We start from the raw sequence: 17,913 nt of genomic DNA, 5'->3' as shown, positions 1-17,913 counted from the left end.
GATGTTTATCACTTGTAACAGTCAAGCCAGTATTATTGCGCAGTGTTATTAAATTATACTGCCTGTGTTAATTTAACAGTGTTTCACTTATTGTTTTTTTTAAATATACAGAATTATTTGATCTGTTTGATGATAATGCAGTGGTAAAGTATACTGTAGCTATCCTTTGCACCTCCCAATGTAACAATGTGTCTGCGAAGTGCTTTTTTATACTTAAATAATTTGGCAACAAACATGCAATACAGACTTTGGCTTTGGTTTTGTTTCCCAACAGAAATTAAAATAAAATAATTTAATGTGAATAAGAATGTAACTATAATGAGTGTAGTATAGTTTGTGGGAAATTGAGTCTTCAGATACAAACCCAAAAATACCATTCTTGTAAGTTCTTATGTGTTATCCAACTCAGTTCCTCTCCTTTATAGTGCATCAAGGTCACAAACAAGACAACTCTTCCAAAACAAAGTTTGGTTGAGCAGTGTAATGAATCTGACCTTTTTACAGATGTTAATTGGAGAATATCTAAAATAAATCCTCTTTTTTAGTTTATGGTAGACTGCTGAAATGTTTAAATTAGGAAAGAGTAAAAGAGTAAGAAATTATCTTAGATTTTCTAAATGTACAAACTGAGCTGGTCATTTCCTTTTGAAAATGACCTGAAATACACCACCCTAGAAATACTCACATTCATGTCTTTAATTTTCTTTTAATTGTTTTTATGAACTACAGAAGGAGTGCGTCTCGATAAAATACACATGGAAAAACAGAATCCTGAAATAATTAAAACAATATACCTATATGGGGAAAAAGACTACTGTATATGGCCAAAGAAAACTAAATGCCGCCATGTAACATACTGTTGTTTGTTATTTTTAACTGTGTTTAAGTGTTTCTTTAAGTATTAACTCTTTCCATGTGTGTGGTGGAGGAAAATGGAACTGAGGCTGAAAACCTGAGCATTAAGGGTGCAGACTATTTTTGAAATCTGTTTTGTGTGGCATAGTCAAGTAAGTTGTTCTGTATAAGGAAGAAAATTATCAATACTGTATGCTTAAGTCTAAATATTTTTCTAAGCAAACACTAAAGGCATTTTGAAATCTGTTTTGTGTGGCATAGTCAAGTAAGTTGTTCTGTATAAGGAAGAAAATTATCAATACTGTATGCTTAAGTCTAAATATTTTTCTAAGCAAACACTAAAGGCAGTAATAAGTAATTATTGAAGCTCAGTCCCAGAGGAAGGGTTGTCCCTGAAACATGAGAGCACAGAAAACTTTGCCTACGGTAACAGTGTCATAAGTATTTTGTTTTATAGCTTTTCCAGTTAGTGGCAGACTGTGACTTGATTTGAGAATCTGCTTGAATTTTTATGTTGGCAAATGCATCTCTGTTGCACTGATGTATGTGCAGTGTGCGGTTCCGTACTCATTGATGATATTTGTTCCTAAACCTCTGGAGGAAAAAATAATATTGGAAATTGAATGTGACTCAATGTTGTGATAGTCAACAAAACGCTGTTGCAAGTGAAAGGAGTGGAGTGTTAGATTAAGGGTGAAGTGCATCATGTTTTATGAGCATTTGTCTGGTTCTAGTGAACTGAATATTTATTAAGCATTGAAAAAATGCACACTTCCTCTTGTGAAAATTTCCAGCTCTAGCTGGCCATCAGACACTATTAAAATATCTTTAGAGCTGATTTCAGAGAGATGCAGGAGATTTGACTGTGTGTACGAGAGAAAAAAAATTGCTGCAAAAGAGCTGAGATTCATGATGCAAGCTTCTTGCCCAGAGTGTTTTTCAGCTCATTTTCAAATGGTAATTTGCCTTATCCAAAGCAAACTCATAGAGTGTAAGTAAGTGATTATTTGCATGGCTGACAATCATTCAACATGCCTGCGGTCTTTTTTAAAATGCTCTAGTTTGTCCAGTCCTTGAAAAAATGCTCAGAAAGACCAAAGGCAAAAATGTGAGGTGATTTTTAATGTTTTTTTGCTTTGAAGTATGTTTTTATTTGTCCCTTTCATTAAAAAACCTATGTGCCTTGACAGTACTGATCAGCCTTGAACTTAACAGCCTTTTCAGTTGACAGTGGTGTAAAGCATATTAAATATGTTTTAAAGGAAGTGTAAAAGTGATGCATAATTAGTTGTTACAAGTCATAAAACAATGAAATTATACTGATTGTTTTTATGTAAAGTTTGTTGTTATATAAATGATTTTGTATTTTAAAATCCGGACATATTGATTTCGTGTTATGCTTCAGTTAAATGCATTCATTTCAGAGACTCAACTGGTTATATGTCTGTATATATATCGATTCTAGTTTACATGTTGAGACAGAGTTTTTGGGTAATTTATTGATGTTGATTTGATCAGCAAACACTGACCAGTGTTTCATGTTTAAGTATTGGAATTAAGTGCACGTATGTTTCCTACACTTTCAAAAAGAAAGCTTATGTCAAACTTTAGAAATGACTGAGACTCAGTAGTAATATTATTCATATTGACAAAAACCTTAAAAAGTCCCCGAAGAGGCAGGAAATTTACATACTTTTCAAAACGGCTTTGCTGTTTTACTCAATGTGGCTGACAGTGTATTAGTGAAATGAACTTTGGAGCCCCTGCCAGCAGTTCCATTTCTCTGTCTGTGTTACAGTATCCTTGCAGCTCTTCTGACACAGCAGATAATAGTTCCGACAGGTATTGAGATGTGCTGAGACTACTCACAGATACTCTAGAATCAATTTGCTTTAAATTACTTAGCAGTAGCGTGCCCATATAAAGTCACATTAAGAGAAAACTCATATGGTGACTAGTTAATAATCCAACTTTTCTCTAGCAGTGTGGAGCAGGGTTAGGGCTCTGGGCTTGTAACTGTAACTGAAATTTTATGGGTTTAAATTTCAGGTGATGCACTGCCGTGCTTCTCTAGCAAGGTGTTTCTCTCAGATCACTCCAGTAAAATGCTCGGTTGTTTAAGTGGGCGCAAATGTAAGTTGCTTTGCATAGAAGTGTCAGTCAAATGCATTAGCCATCATTAGTTAATAAAAAGTCACTTTAATTGTGATTTGTCTCTTCAGTCTCACACTTTTGAACCACGAATTAGTCGTTTTCACTGAAAGCCTTTTGTAAATTATTCTGTTTTGACATGTTAGTGTTTTATACATACTGTACACTCACATGACAAAATATAAAATGGTTTCCAGTTTTAATTTCTTGCGGTTAAATACATTGTTGTAATAATTGCTTGAACTGCTGTAACTCTTCATCCTCAAACTTCCCAGAAGATTTCACAAATAGGAGAGGATTTATTTTAGCACTGTACCTAACAGGGTGACATGTGACAGCCATTTTGCCCCAGTAGCCACACTGCACAGTAGATCAGGGGGAGAGCTAAGAATCTGCTACACCAGTTCAATTAAACTGGAACTGTAGGGATGCCAAATTGTGCAAGTCCAGAGTACAGTTTAGCCTTGACACTAGGGTTGAGACTCTTACCCTTGTCATTGATGCCATTGGATCTTCATTGACCAAGTAGTCAGGATCTCACTTTCCTCATTCAAAGGATAGAGCTTTCTACAGTGCTGGGGCACGGGGTTGCGAGTTCTGGTCCAGAGGGAAAATTGCCGCCTACAAGTCCACTAATATCACCTACCAAAATGATGTCCCAGAAAGTCCAAGAAAATGTGTACAATTCTTTTTAAATGTGAATATCTTTCATCAAATCGTGAATGCTTAAAAACTGAACACTATAATCGGTTAAGGAAATCAGTAAAAACGCCAAGCTGAAAAAAAACTTTAAGAAAAATGTACAGTACTTCTTTGCACATTTACTTCAGCTCTGTCAGGTCGGCTGGGGTGTGCTGTCATTTTACATTGTATTTCCCCACAGGTATCAGGAAAATGGACATCTCCCATGATAACCTCTGTCCTTTTCCCTGTAAATCCCGATTTTCATAGGATTATGTTACAGTTGATAATGTAGGTTTGCTTGAATCACTGCCATCCTTCTGTGAAAGGGTTGTGGGGTCTAGAACAAACTACCCTTCCTTTTTACTGCTGCCAACAACCTGGCCATATTCAAGAAACGACTGGATTAGATCCTTGGGTCAGTTAAGTCCTGTGTCTTTGTGTTCAGTACCCCCCTTCAATTCTAGTTGTTCATCTATATAAACTGACATAATGGCTTTCTATTTTCCATAAAAATTGCATAATATCCTTCCTCCATTCTCCAGTTTCTGGAGATGGTAAAGTCTGTAAAAAAAAAAAGTATCAGAGACTTTGGGTCTGGGGAACCTGCAGGGTTTGGGATCTGTACTAGGTGGCACCAGGGCTGTCCCTTCGCTGAAGTAAAGACATTGCCTCCAGTGGTGTGAGTTTGTCATCAGCTCCAGCGAGATGGCACTCCTCCTGTCATCTTTTTGATGACCCCAGGAGGGCTGACAGGGGACCGCCTTCGCAGGCCGGTTGCTGGAATGGAGTCTCCGCAGAGTACCCTGTTATGTGGCACGTCTTGTAGTGTCTTGTTTTATGTCTCATTCCCGACTGTCTGGAGTCCAGGAAGCACTACGGGCTTTTTTACAGCATTACAACGCCTTCAGAACTGTTATAATTGAAGTGTTGTGTCACAATATGAATGGATTATTGTATTTTGGGGCCTAATGTCGATATGCATTGCACAAACAGGCACTTAGCTGATTTAAACCCAGTTGATATTGAAACCAAAAAAATCGTAGAGACATTGTTAAAACAAAATGCAAGTATCAATGCAAAATCATTTAAAATAAAAAACAGAACAGATTTCTTTCATGAATATTTCAAGGAAGGGCAGACCAATTCTAAATCACAGACGTGCAGGAATTGCTGCGGATCTCTGTTTGATGTGATGCTTGCTACAAAGAAGCAAAAAATATGGTCATACAGGTATAAAATAGATAGCAATGAGTAGACTGGAAAGCAAGTTATTGGATTATCAGGTTTGGCATGGTTATTTATCAATCAGTATTTGAAACATTGACAAGTGGTAATTTAATAAGGAGTGACCTAGGTTAGAAGGAAGGTCCAATGACAGACAATGCAAACTCATTTATCACATTGGAACCTCGGAGCTCTCACATTCTATTCACTATTCAGGTCTGGGGTACAATGCAGGAGGAGCTACATAATTGTTGGAGCTGCCGCATTAAGTTAATCAATTTACTTTTGACCAGCAGGTTCTGTATTCCAGAAAATGAAACAGTATAAACAACAGTATTGCTGGGCTTGGGAATTGTTTCACACATCAACAGAATGCATGACTTTGAAAGCATTGTTGAAATTCCCCAATTTACATCATGTAGGCTGTACATGTTCAGCAAAACAAAAAAACAGAAAATAAGGCATCGGTTATGATGATGATGCCGCCTTAACTTTATTGAGAATCTTGTTTTGTGGGAAGTGGCCAAGGAGCATGATGCATTTTCCCGCCCTCATTTAAACACACTTGGATGAACTTGGGAATGCTGCTGTGGGACCTGTGTGTTACTCATGCAGAGACGTTTTCAAGTGCCATTCCCCCTTGCACTGAATGTGGAGCTCCAAAAATAATGCAGTATTCATATAGGGAACAGGAAAGCATTGTCTTTTAAGTTCTTCAGCTTTGAATGCCGAATGTTATTGCCTTATAGACTGCACACATGAAGGGGCTCGGTTTTTTCATTATTTTCGTTAAGTTGCAGATAAACAGTAATTACAGATGTGGGGATGGAATCAGCTTTGGCTGCCATGTCTCACTATGTGGGATTTAAGCCCATTAATGTTGCTCTTGGGATCTGAAGGTCCAACAATGGCTGATTTAAATACAGAATTTGTTGCGAATCCTGTGAGCTCTAGGGTATCCTGTTTGAAACTTTTTCCTGTGAAAAACACAAAGGTATATCAAGGTACTTTATGCATGTAATATTATTTTTGGTGAATAATTTAGCAATTCAACTATCAAATAATACAAAAAGAAACTTGCAACACTACTGGGCTTTCACTTTCATTTGAAAGCGGTGAGGAGGGATGATAATTGAAACTATTGAGCTTTTATAAAAGTAAAATCCAAGGAGTATTGAAAGTTTTCTTCTTTTTATTTAAAAAAAGGATTACTATTTGAAATATTCTTTTCCTTGTGCAAGTGCTGTGTGAACTGCCTCTTGATTGTTTGCATACATTAGATTCTTAAGAAAGAAGACAAGATTTTGAAAAAGTTCCATCCATCACCATCCTGCATACCAATTCTATTGAGAATTACTATCAAACTCAGAATCTAAATGGCCCATCCTTTCCAAAGCACATTAGCTGAAAATGTTTTATTTGAATGGTTTACATTCTTGCATTTATAAAATTTAGCAGAACAGTTGTTTTTTTTTTCCATTTTGAAATTTATGCCTGTAAATAGTCTTCCTGCAGTGAAAATAAACAATATACCACTCAATGTACCAGACTGTGCAAAACATTAATTTCCACAAGAATAAGATAGTCAAGATTCAACAACCCTAAAATCCAGATAGTTTATCAAAATATGTTTTCATCTTTTGTCATATCAGGATTGTCCTCTTTTCTGTTAATGTCTTATTATGTCTTGTTATTTGTAATTGTTATTTGTTATTAATTATTAATTGTTATTTGTAATTACATATACATTACATATAATTACTTTTTTTGTCAGCTATTATTCGCTGTCACTTTTTAACACGTCTTTCCACCTTGAGCAGAAAATAATTTTCCAGGCACTCTTATCACATGTACTGGCAACCCTAGTGTGAAGGACAGAAGCACTCGATCCCCTAATCTGAAAGACTTTGAAACAAACTAATAAAAACAACTGTTATATGTCTTGAATTTTGTGTTAATTCTCAGTTGCAGATTCATAACCGATTAATTCTCTGGCAGTGTAAGTTTCTTTTCATAAAGGAACAGCAGATATGTATGAAGTATAGGTATGCGATTGACCCATTTCTTCTGCTCATTCTGTGTGCCAGATTGAACCATAATTAAGTCCATATGACCTTCTGAAGTTTGAAGGGATAACCATAATAAATAGAAATGAATTACAGATCAAAACTTGTACTAGTGTTCTAAATAATATAAAACCTTGAAATTATTAGAAAAATATATGGTCACGAAAAATGTGTATTCATGAACTAGTTTTAAAACTTCATTTTCTGAAGTAGAAGAATCTGGGTGTCCATCCTAATGCTGTTTACCTCAAGGGTCTGATGATCAGTCCTCTAATGTTAAGAAAATTCAAACTATTAATAATTATACTTGAGAAATACTGTATACAGGAGTAGGAAAGAGCAAGCAGAAATCCAGGACTTGCCTTGCTGGTTATTTATGCCCGAAGAAGTGAATGAGTTATTTTTCTGAAGTAACAAAAGAAAAACATGAGTTGGGATCTTTTGTACACAGCCTGCTGCATTTGCTTATGATTAAAATTTTACTTCAGTTAGTTTGGATGTTCTACGTTTTTCAAATATAACTTCCTCTTTTAAGACAGACATTCTTAGTTTATTAAGTTCTAATTTGATTCATTGTATAAAGAAAAATGTGTTTCTAAAAGGTGGATTTGTTTAGAGGTATAGAGATGTAAAAACCTTCAGAAGACAGCTTTACGTTGAGCACATGACATCATAAGAGAGATTTAGTGTTCTGCTAACTGTGTCTGTAATGTCTGTCCAGTATGTTTAGAAAGTTCATAGAATTATTTCTTTAAAATATTTTTAAATACTTCAGTTTTTACATTTTTAAGTATTGTTTTTTTCAGGTTTATTTAAGGGCTTACATTTAGTTATGGCTTGTACCCAGCAGATTGCATCATTGAGTACATTAGATGTTTAATTGAAAAAGAATGACTTGAGAGCTTGTTTTATCCCTTTTGCAACTCATTGGCTCTTCTTGCGAAAAGAAAGTGTTATATTTATTAAGTGTTCCAGCCCAATAAAACTCAGTCAAGAGATGCATTCTATATGAAACAAAAAAAGTATTCAGGCATTAATTTATATTAGGAATGGAAATTGTGCTTTTTTTAACTTTAACAATTTTATATATAAAATAATTTACTCTGTGAAGAAAATGAAGTACTTTTAGACTCTTTAAAATGCTACATTGGTGGAATATATGTTTGATATTGTGGTTAATAGTCTGTTGTGAATAATTAACAACAGAGAAACTTTCTTGTTATTCATATGTCTTGCCTTTTACCACGGCTGTTTTCTTGCCAGGCAGCTGTTGGTTGTGAAGTGTAATGGGCTTATCTCAAAATTTGGAGAATTTTAGATTTTAAAATTGAATCATATCCAGGGCTTGATGCATTTAATGTGGAAAAAATGCGCATGGGAACAATTGTGGATTTTCAAAACTTTGCTGAGATCTGTCTGTAAAAAGATAATTAATACTTAATGGAGAAAGACAGATAGATACAGTATAAGACCAAACATTTGGTCCCGATATCATAGTGGGTTTTCATTCCTATGTTCTGCCCCCTCTGTCCTATGTTGACTATTCATCTGTTTCTATTGGGTTAACATGATCTTGATATTTTATCAAGCATACAACTAAAATACCTACAGGTAGAGTATGGCCTATTCTAGACTTAGGACATAACTGCATAATAAGGACTGTTGATGGCTACATATCAAAGGGAATATTGATTATACAGTCAAACCTGCAGGTCACATTTGTAAAGTTTAGATTTTTACATAAGAACATAAGAAACGTTTTAAAAATTAGAGGAGGCCATAGAGCCCATTTGTGTTATTAGCTAATTTATCCAAAGTTCTCAGGCTTTTTCTTGAGAGAGGCCAGGATAGATATCAGCTGCAGCAACATGGCTGGACAGCTTGTTTCATACTTCCACATCCATGTGAGTATAAAAGAGCCTCCTGCTCCCACTTTTAAATGCCCTTCTTACATAGCTTACATTTGTGTCCTTCGTGTTTCAGTTTTCATTCTGAAGATGTCTGCTGGATTGGCTATACCAATGCCATTGAGGAATTTGAATACTTGTAACATATCCCCTCATACTCTTCTCTGTTCAGGACTGAAAATGGTTAAATTCCAGCTGCCTTCCAGTGCCGGACATTCCCTTAAATTCCAGAATGTCTGGGTTCTCTTCTCTGGAGATACACACCGGCAATATCTTTTCTATAAATCTGTTTTTATAAAGTTTTGTTTTAACATTTCCAATTTGTATTGTATTTATGAAGAGGTAGTTAGCTTGTTACTAAAGTTTATGCAACACAGTTAAGCAAAAACATGTGAGAATCAATTTATGAAGTAGTAGTTCAGGTGGGTGGCTGCGTCAGCATGCGTAGGCTGCAAATGAACAAGAAATAGGGTTTATTCCATGCTGAAAAGAGAAGAAAGAAAACGCAACATTTCGGCCGTGGAGCCTTCTTCAGGTGTGAGGAAGGCTTCTTCCGCCCCTCACATCTGAAGAAGGCTCCATGGCCGAAACATGTTTTCTTTCTATTCTTTTCAATTTATTAATGCTTATGTGTGCCATATTAATGCTTTTTACCACTGTGTTGGTCAATAGTAGAATTCTGTGTAAATATGTGGCAGTATAGGAAAGCTGGATGGAGATTCTCCTTTGCTGTGAATCTTTAATGAACAAGTTAAAGCACTCATGCCAAAGTTATGATGAAGCAAAAAAAAAAAATACCTAAGACATGACATTGGTCATATTGCGGAAAGATAAAGAAACAGAGAAAAGTGTACAAGAACATCTAGTGCTCTAAGAAGTGTTCATCGTATCCAAAGAAAATCAAATGTGTTTTGAATTTAGTAATTTGGCTCAGGGCAACCAGCAGCATCAGTATCAAGTCAGCAGTTTCATGATACGTGACGTCAGTTGTAGGGCTCTGAATCTGCAGTGGGCAGGTGGCCCAGGCAATCCTGAGCCGGTCCAGGCAGAATGGGGCAGCCCCAGTGCAGCCTGGGCGTGCTAGTGGAAAGGGCACCATTACGTACATTGCATCTGTCAAAACCGCATGCAGCTGAAGCATGTCTTTTCTTGACCGCCTGATGTATTGCTGTGTAAACTGTTTTAGTCCTAAAGTTCTGAGTGTGGCACTCATGTTTTAGAAAGCTTTTTCCATCTAAAACTCACCTTGAAAAATGTGTTTGTACCGTGGTGTGAGTTTAAAGTAATAAAAAGGATTTTTTTACTCTTTTTGAAGTTTGGATTCTTAGTATTCACAGGAAGTGCTTTTCTGTACTCTGAAGGCAACATGGAGTTCACTGAGCATATTTGGTTCCTGTAAATATGACTTTTAAGCCATGCCATAATGATCCTTTGGCGTTTGCCCACAGACACTTGAACACAGTTCCTGATCATGTTGCCAGAATCACTAGACCAGTATTATTTTAAAAATCTATTAAGAAGCACTGCAGAGTGAGTTACATATGAGTCACTGATACTCTTTGACTGCTGGATATTTTGCAGTGACTGTAATGTGGATTTTAATGTGTTTTAATGATTTGATTTTGTTTTATAGCTGCAATCAGAAAAGGGATTCAGAGAGGGGGACCTCTTCATTTAGTTTTTACCTGGGTAAAGCAGTTGTCTGATAATGTGTTAAAGAATGTGCAATGTATGAATAACACTTGAACCCACTATAATTTATGTAACTTATTTATTTTCATAGTTTCTTATTGTGAATTTTGTAGTACAGTAACATATCGTGCTATCACGATGACTAACAATTATCAGTCAAGGCAAGGTTTTTATTGTTTGACATTTAGTGCACATGGATTTTAGCTGCCAAAAGTATGAACTAGCATATTATTTGGTCACTTAAGCGCTCTTAATGTCGTGGCCTGCTTTTCTGTTTAGTCTTCTTCTCTTCAAAGCTAGTTTCAGCCTGCTGAAAATCAATGGAATTTTTGATTAGTGGAGGCTGGGGAGACTTGTGATTATTACCAATAAAGGGAATTAGATCAAATGATTTTTGACTTTGAAATTTGTGTTTAATCAAATTTAAGATAAAGTCATCAGTGAAATTGCCGTTGATTTATAAATAAGATAATTGGTGGCATTCCTCCTAAGTACCTCTCACTGGCACTGGAGCTGGATTTTATTGCTTAGTCAAACCTCCTCATTCAATTTTAAAATTGCCTATTGAATGAAATTCTCTCTGGACCTGCCAGACAGTACCATCAGTAATACCTTTCTACAAGCCATTCCTTGTCCACTCAGGGGGAGCTCCGCCTGGCAGCTCTTGATGTCTGCTTTGTACACAATTTATCACTCAGTGTCTGCCCCCATTATTTAAAATGCTATTGTACTTACTTTGAAGCCTGTTAAGATCAATTTTAAAGTTGTTGCTTTAAAACATTTACATAATTATAGATTTGAATGTGTTTCATTCCTACCTAGATAGTTAAATTTGAATAACAATTAATCATCGCTAGCCCTGCAGTCCTAAAGATGATACAGCACAGTCCAAGTTTACCACACTGAAAATGATGACTACATGACTTATTATTCATCCTGTTGCTGGATCCAAAACAGATCCACAAAACTGGCTGCAGTAAGCCCTGTGCAATTTCATTACTTGATATTTCAGAAATATTTTTTTCCACTTTTTTTAAAACTGTGGTTCACCTACTTTAAATGGCAATTATGTTCAGTTAAATCCTCCTCAGTTTTTGCCCTTGTATCATAAATTACTGTTAGGTTTTGATTGATTATGACCAAACTTGTATTAAATATGTATTTCTCTTGAGTACACAGCAGGAGGTTTTTTATAATTAGCTTAATAGCTTAACTTATTTTTTTTGTAAATAGTACACTCATATAGATTCTTATTTTTATCAGATGAACAGTTGTGCTTTCATTAGTTAAATGAAAATATTTGAAAAACATAGGGTTCCGTGTATTTAATTACTGACAATCCCTCTTTTACTCGAGTTATTATTGTTCAGAAGCAAATATTCCTATACATTTGAAATGTGTAAATTAAATAGAATATTAACAATACGCACTCTTGTTTTCTCATTTTTGCAAACAAAATGAATCCTTGTGTTTCTTCAGATGACTGGCCCACATATCATCTTCACAGCTGCTTTCTGTTAAAGTTCAGTAGAGTGTAGGAGAATAGTGACACAAGCATTAATACTTCACATTCCACTATCACACACTGTCATTGTGAAACATGGATCTAGGTTACATGTGTTTGCAGACTTTTTGTGGCATTGAATTATATAGGCTTCTGTCTGTGCACTCTCCTCTAGTCAGGGCCTGTGGAAATAACAAATGAATGCAGTGGGTGGCAATCAACTCAATATTTTTCCTGTCAGAACCTAATATAGTGAATAAAATGGTTCATATATAAAGGGAATTTGTATTGGATTGAGTCATTTAATTAAGAAATCCACTTGTCGGTTAAATTTAGCATAGCAGTATTGATTTTGTTTAGTGAAGTCATATGTGTTGGTATAAAACCATATTCTTTATTAATTATTTACTATTTAGTGAAGTTTGTTTCTTGTTTTGTCTTAGTTCATCATCTTTATGATACTCTTTTGGTCTTTGGTCTATGTTTTCAAATAAAGAGTCTTGAAATTAATTAAATGTTTCAATATATGTTTTTAGTAAGGTTTTGTTTTGCTTTAGTGGAAGCTACAGTGAAAAAAAATCAACTTGGAAAATAAGTGCATTGAATTTGATAAAGTAAAATAACCCTACTGAAAATCACCCTTTCGAACCTTTGGAAATGTGCTCGTTTTTTATTCAAATGTTATTTTCCTGAAAGTCTTTATTCTGTTCTTTGAGCTCTAGTATGGAATTGTCACAGCCTCTGTTAATATGAAGTAAGTGATTCATTATTACTTATTTTAGAATTGAAATGTATTTACAGTTGGTAGATTTCAGAAGGCTGAGATCCAGTAAGTTTTAAATGTGATGCCCAATTCTGTGCACCGCAGCTCTGATGTCCTTGGCTTTGTTCTTGCCTTTCGTTTAGAAAAAAAGACTAGAGTTAGCAAACATAAGTCCTGCAGCGAGACCAAAGCTAATTGGATGGTGTCATTTATGAAATCCACTGCACCACCAACAATTATGTTACGTCAGTGGTGTTGGGGAAAAAAGAGAAATACAGAAATGAGCAAATTCGCTCTTGTACTTGTGTTCCTATTACTGTGTGAAATGTATAGGTTGTTTCCTCTGCAATTTATTTCAAAATGTTCTGCTTTTAGCCAGTTTTCATTTAAATGTGAATAACATTTAACAGTTGTCTTGCACCTCTCAAGCACTCTCACATTTTACAGGTGCTGTATATAGACTTGGTGATCCGACCAAATAAATATTTATTTTAAGTTTTAAAGTAGTCTGTAATGACACAACTTTATTATGCTGTTGATAAAGTGCAATGTTTTCAAAGTTACTGCTGCATTGTTGTGATTTTTTTGGCCTCAGTCCTATGGCTGTTTTTCCTATTCTTTACCTGCTTTCACTGCTTGCTATGTGACATTGAAAGGCTATCTCTATGCCTTAATTAGAAATGAGGTCCTTTTCTTTAGAATTGTCAACTCTCACCTCAAGCTTGGAAAACTCACTCCTGAATGTTAAACAGCCCTCTAAATGGCCAACTCAGAAATTTCACTTTGCAGTGACCTTATTGAAGATTTGCGTGATGTCTGTGAAATGACTTTGTGACGTCTTGACCACACAACAAGACACCAAATCACTACTACTTCTGCATGCCTTTCATATATCCTTTTTTTGAAATTATGCTAAAAAGGTTAATTTTTTTAGCTCAGCATGCATCCTGTAAACATCACAATCCATCAGTACAAGTACTAAAAAAAGATGGTTTGTTTTCACACTTAAAGGAGACATGAAATAGAGTGTCCTTAACTTAATCACCACCTTGTTTTACTGAATTTGCATACATTTGCATATTAATTGGACTACAGATTAAAATTGGTTTTGTAATTTTAATTAAGTGTCCACAAAGGTATATGATTAGAACTGTTTAAAATACAGTCAGACATAACTAGAAGCAAAGGCTTTGGTGCTGATTTTTAAGGGGGGTGGGGGGATTACTTTCAGGGAATGTCTGTTTTATGATAGTAATTTTTAATCTTTAGTAGATTATGCAGCCAAACAGACTGGGGGTGGGGTATCAAAATCGTTTTCGTCTTTCAAGATTCATTTCATATTTTGCTGATTTGCAGTACTTGATGAAAGTCTTCTGTAGCATTTTACTGATTAGAAATTAAGCTTTTTAGCTGTAACTATGGAAAACTGCATTTTGATTTAGTACTGTAAATAACCAAATTGTGTAAATGCGTTTAGCAAGTATTTAAAAACAAACTAGACAAATATATAACTACATATATAATTAATATGCAACAAACACATTTTTATACAATCTGCTTGTGCTTTCTAAGGTGTGATTATCCTTGTGTATAGAGTTGGGAAGTTTGATGGCTTTGTATGGCCTTTATGACCAAGCACTGGAAGAAAAAGTGTTTTGAAGGTCCTGTGGCTTCTGCTTTACCTTTTTATACCTGAGTTTGTTAAAGCCAAACTTGTGCTTACAAGCTCACAAATGACTGGGTGTCTTTTGCCCTCATAAAAATTGAAGTAGGTGGTCAGCTGGAGACAGTGAAGCACATAACTGTGGTTTTACCTCGTCTTGCTTAGCTCAGGGCATCATTAAAAAGATGGTTTTGGAAGAGAGAAACGTTGCTAAAACTAACCTTTACTTACAGGATGTCTACAGAACTGGTTGTTGGCTAAAACAAGAGCGATTTTTCTTCCCTTAAAAAATACATGCAGTTCTTATAAACGTAAATAGCCCACTATGTCATAGAGAGTCTAAACCCAAGTTTCTGATGCAATTACAGTGAAGCCAGGCTATCATAATGGAGACGTTGGGGAAACATAATATTACTATAGCATTTCTTTGGTGCGGTTTGGAAAGTTTTTGAGAAACATTTGGAAACATTTTTCTCATAAAATACTTAACTATTAAAGTGTTAGGATACTGTTTCCTCGGAGGGTTCTCTGTTCCCAGTGCTTAGATGCGATTTGGAAAAGGATGTTTGCCGGGATCCATCAGTAAATGCAGAGGTTGAGGAAGAAAAGTCTGTTATTTTAACTGTAAATGCGGAGCTGCTCCGAGGTGCTCCCAACAGCAGGTGATGGAAGTAATAAAAGTAATATTAAATAAGAAAAAGTAATGTTACTTTCACACTTTCTTTTACACACTTTCCTGGTTTCACAATCTTGATCTTCAGTGATAAAAATAGGTACTAATTTAAGATGCATTGAGTGACAAGCGATGCCCAGTCATTTATATATATATACTCGTCCAGTTACTTGTGTTATGTAATTGGCTATAGGATAATTTTATCCTTTTAAAGGCAACATCATTTTCACTGTATTAAAACAAAGTTTACTTGTGAATCCATCCAGATTTAAAAAAAGAAAAAATCCATCCTTTCCATAGTTTGCTTTTGTGCATTCTCTAATGTTGCATGCTTCTTAAACTCCTTACTGTAACAATGAAAGACATTCTTATAATAAACTGCAGTATGTGTGATGTACGTTCAGCACCGTATACGTTAGTCATCTAAAGAAACAAGTCTCTAACCACTGTTTAAACATCAGCAAATGGCAAATTAGCTTTGACTGGCAAAAGTATTTTAAGAAGAATAATTGCATGTAAATATCACTTTTCATCCCAAATGATCCCAAAGTGCTTTACGTATGAGTTGATCCTTTCATCCACCATTGATGTGTAGCAACTTTGCAGAAATACACCAGTAGATCATGTAATGAAGTGTTTTCCCAGTTAAACTAAAGGGGAACATTAGATTCAGACCAGACTATGCAGGCGGAGTGGAATGAAATGTTGTTGGGGCACACCTACTCTTTCGAACAGCACTGTGATTCTTTAATAACCAAGAACTCAGGACCCCATTCCTCCTGCTGGTCCACCAACACCACTCACAAGAGCAGGTTGGTGTTCCTTGGAGATCTCTGATCCAGGTACTGTTGCCAGGTAATGCTGCGGTTTTAGTGTACAATAAGAAAACATTCTGATCTAAAATGATTGTAAACTGTGCTTTAATGTGCTCAGTAATACCGAAGAACAGTCACAAGCTCCTAAAGAGGTGAACTATGCACTGCAATCCTCCCCTGTAATGTGCTCTTCTTTTCAAAACAGCACTTTGGGAATGACATAAGTTACTTGACTTTATTTTTTCACTCTCACACTCCTTTTCCCTTAAATTGCATAGTTTCTTAAATTACTAAGCTGGCCTAATAGGTACAACCTGTGCTGGCTCTAAGGGGGCTCGCTCTTTAGAGAGAATGTACATTTTCGTTTGCTATTTATGAGAGAGGGATAAAAGCTATCCATGATGCTCAGTAACATGCAATCCAGAACTCTTTCAGTCATAAATTGATCTGGCCTTAAACATCAGCTTCAGTGCCAACACTTCAAATGTGGTTTCTATTCATTCGGCATTGACATCACCATCTTTCCATTCTCCTTCTCTTTTCTCGGTCTCTTTTTCCATTTTTTTAAGAGAAACAAAATGACAGAGAAGGTGCCAGTAGCCATTCTAGAGTCAGTGTAGTATTTTAAATGCTCCACTACACCACCAGAAAACATCCTATACAGTGATTAGTCCCTTTACATGTGCATGTTTTGTTCAAGTTTTCACTTTGCTGTTTTCTAAAAAAATGAATTTCAGTGTTTTCTTCAGAGATTAATAGTTAATGTTGCTCACAACAGAGTTTCAAAATGCAGCAATTGACCGTATCATTTCTTGGTGCTTGTTTGTGCTTGTAGCTTTCTAAACCAGTCTTCTAGGTAAAGAGTGGGAAACAGATATGAAATTTCTATGTTTCTCATACTTACAGTAGGTTAAATGGGAATGGCAAGCTAGTGTTGTTGGCATGCTGAATAAGGAAACGTTGATTTTTTTCATTCATCGGGTTATGACTGTGGGCTCTGGACCAGTGGGTTGTGTGATGAAATCCTGTGGAAGTAAGTTTTAAACAGAATAAGAAGCACGCCTTTACACAAAGGGGTGTGGTAGTCTGGAACAGCTACCCAGCCATGTTGTTGAAGCTTTCTGGCTGCCTAGAAGTGGGTGGGTGGGATCCTTGGATTGACTGTCTACTAACAACCACATAAGCCTCCTTTCATTTACAAAGAATTGAAACCATTTTTTTAAGTTATGTGACATAGGTATATACTGTACATAGTAGCATACTAGTGTTGTGCAAGTACTCTAGTATTCCATTGTGTAGATTTTATTTGATTTGAATGTTAACATAATAGATTCTGTGCCTTATTATTTCTTATGATTCTTATTCATATATTATTGTTTTGTTTGTGATTTGTTTGTAAGCGTCCATCAAAGAAAATCATTCTGAGAGTTGGCAGTGTGTCCATTTTCCAGTGGTGTCGTATAATTCTCTTGGCTATCATGATACTAAGTACTATCCTTTTTTGATATGTTTGTGGTATAGGATGAAGTTCTCTGTCATCAATTAATATACATAGGCTTGGTGAGCCTTTAATGTTGAAACCAGTTATATTTTCCAAATGCTTTTTCATCCAAAAAAGCTTTTATATCTAACATTCTTAGAGCATATGTATATGTTTCTATATTACCATTTCATCTACAGAAGAGACCTAATTCCTGCAATTCTACTGTCATAACCCTTGAAGGTATTCATTACAAGTGGGACAGAATACTGTGTTGAATTCAGCTAAGCTTTGACAGGTGGTCACACTTTTTAGATCATGTGATTCTTTGACTCTTGTATATGATTCAGTAGTTTGAATGTATTTGGCAATTTTGGTGAGAGTCCGGTCAAACAGCTGCAGAACTGTAGATGTTGCAAGAGCTAATGTAAATCAG

General features: G+C 35.6%; 1 protein-coding gene across 11 annotated transcripts in view; it reads left to right on the top strand.

Annotated features, from left to right (window-relative positions):
- The window catches only part of gtdc1 (glycosyltransferase-like domain containing 1), a 238,043-nt gene that overhangs the window by 39,754 nt on the left and 180,376 nt on the right, over positions 1-17,913 (top strand). The window lies entirely within an intron of this gene.

Source organism: Lepisosteus oculatus, chromosome 12 (genome assembly GCF_040954835.1).
Source record: "Lepisosteus oculatus isolate fLepOcu1 chromosome 12, fLepOcu1.hap2, whole genome shotgun sequence".
Classification (NCBI taxonomy): Eukaryota; Metazoa; Chordata; class Actinopteri; order Semionotiformes; family Lepisosteidae; genus Lepisosteus; species Lepisosteus oculatus.
This window is presented reverse-complemented; position numbering and strand designations above follow the sequence as displayed.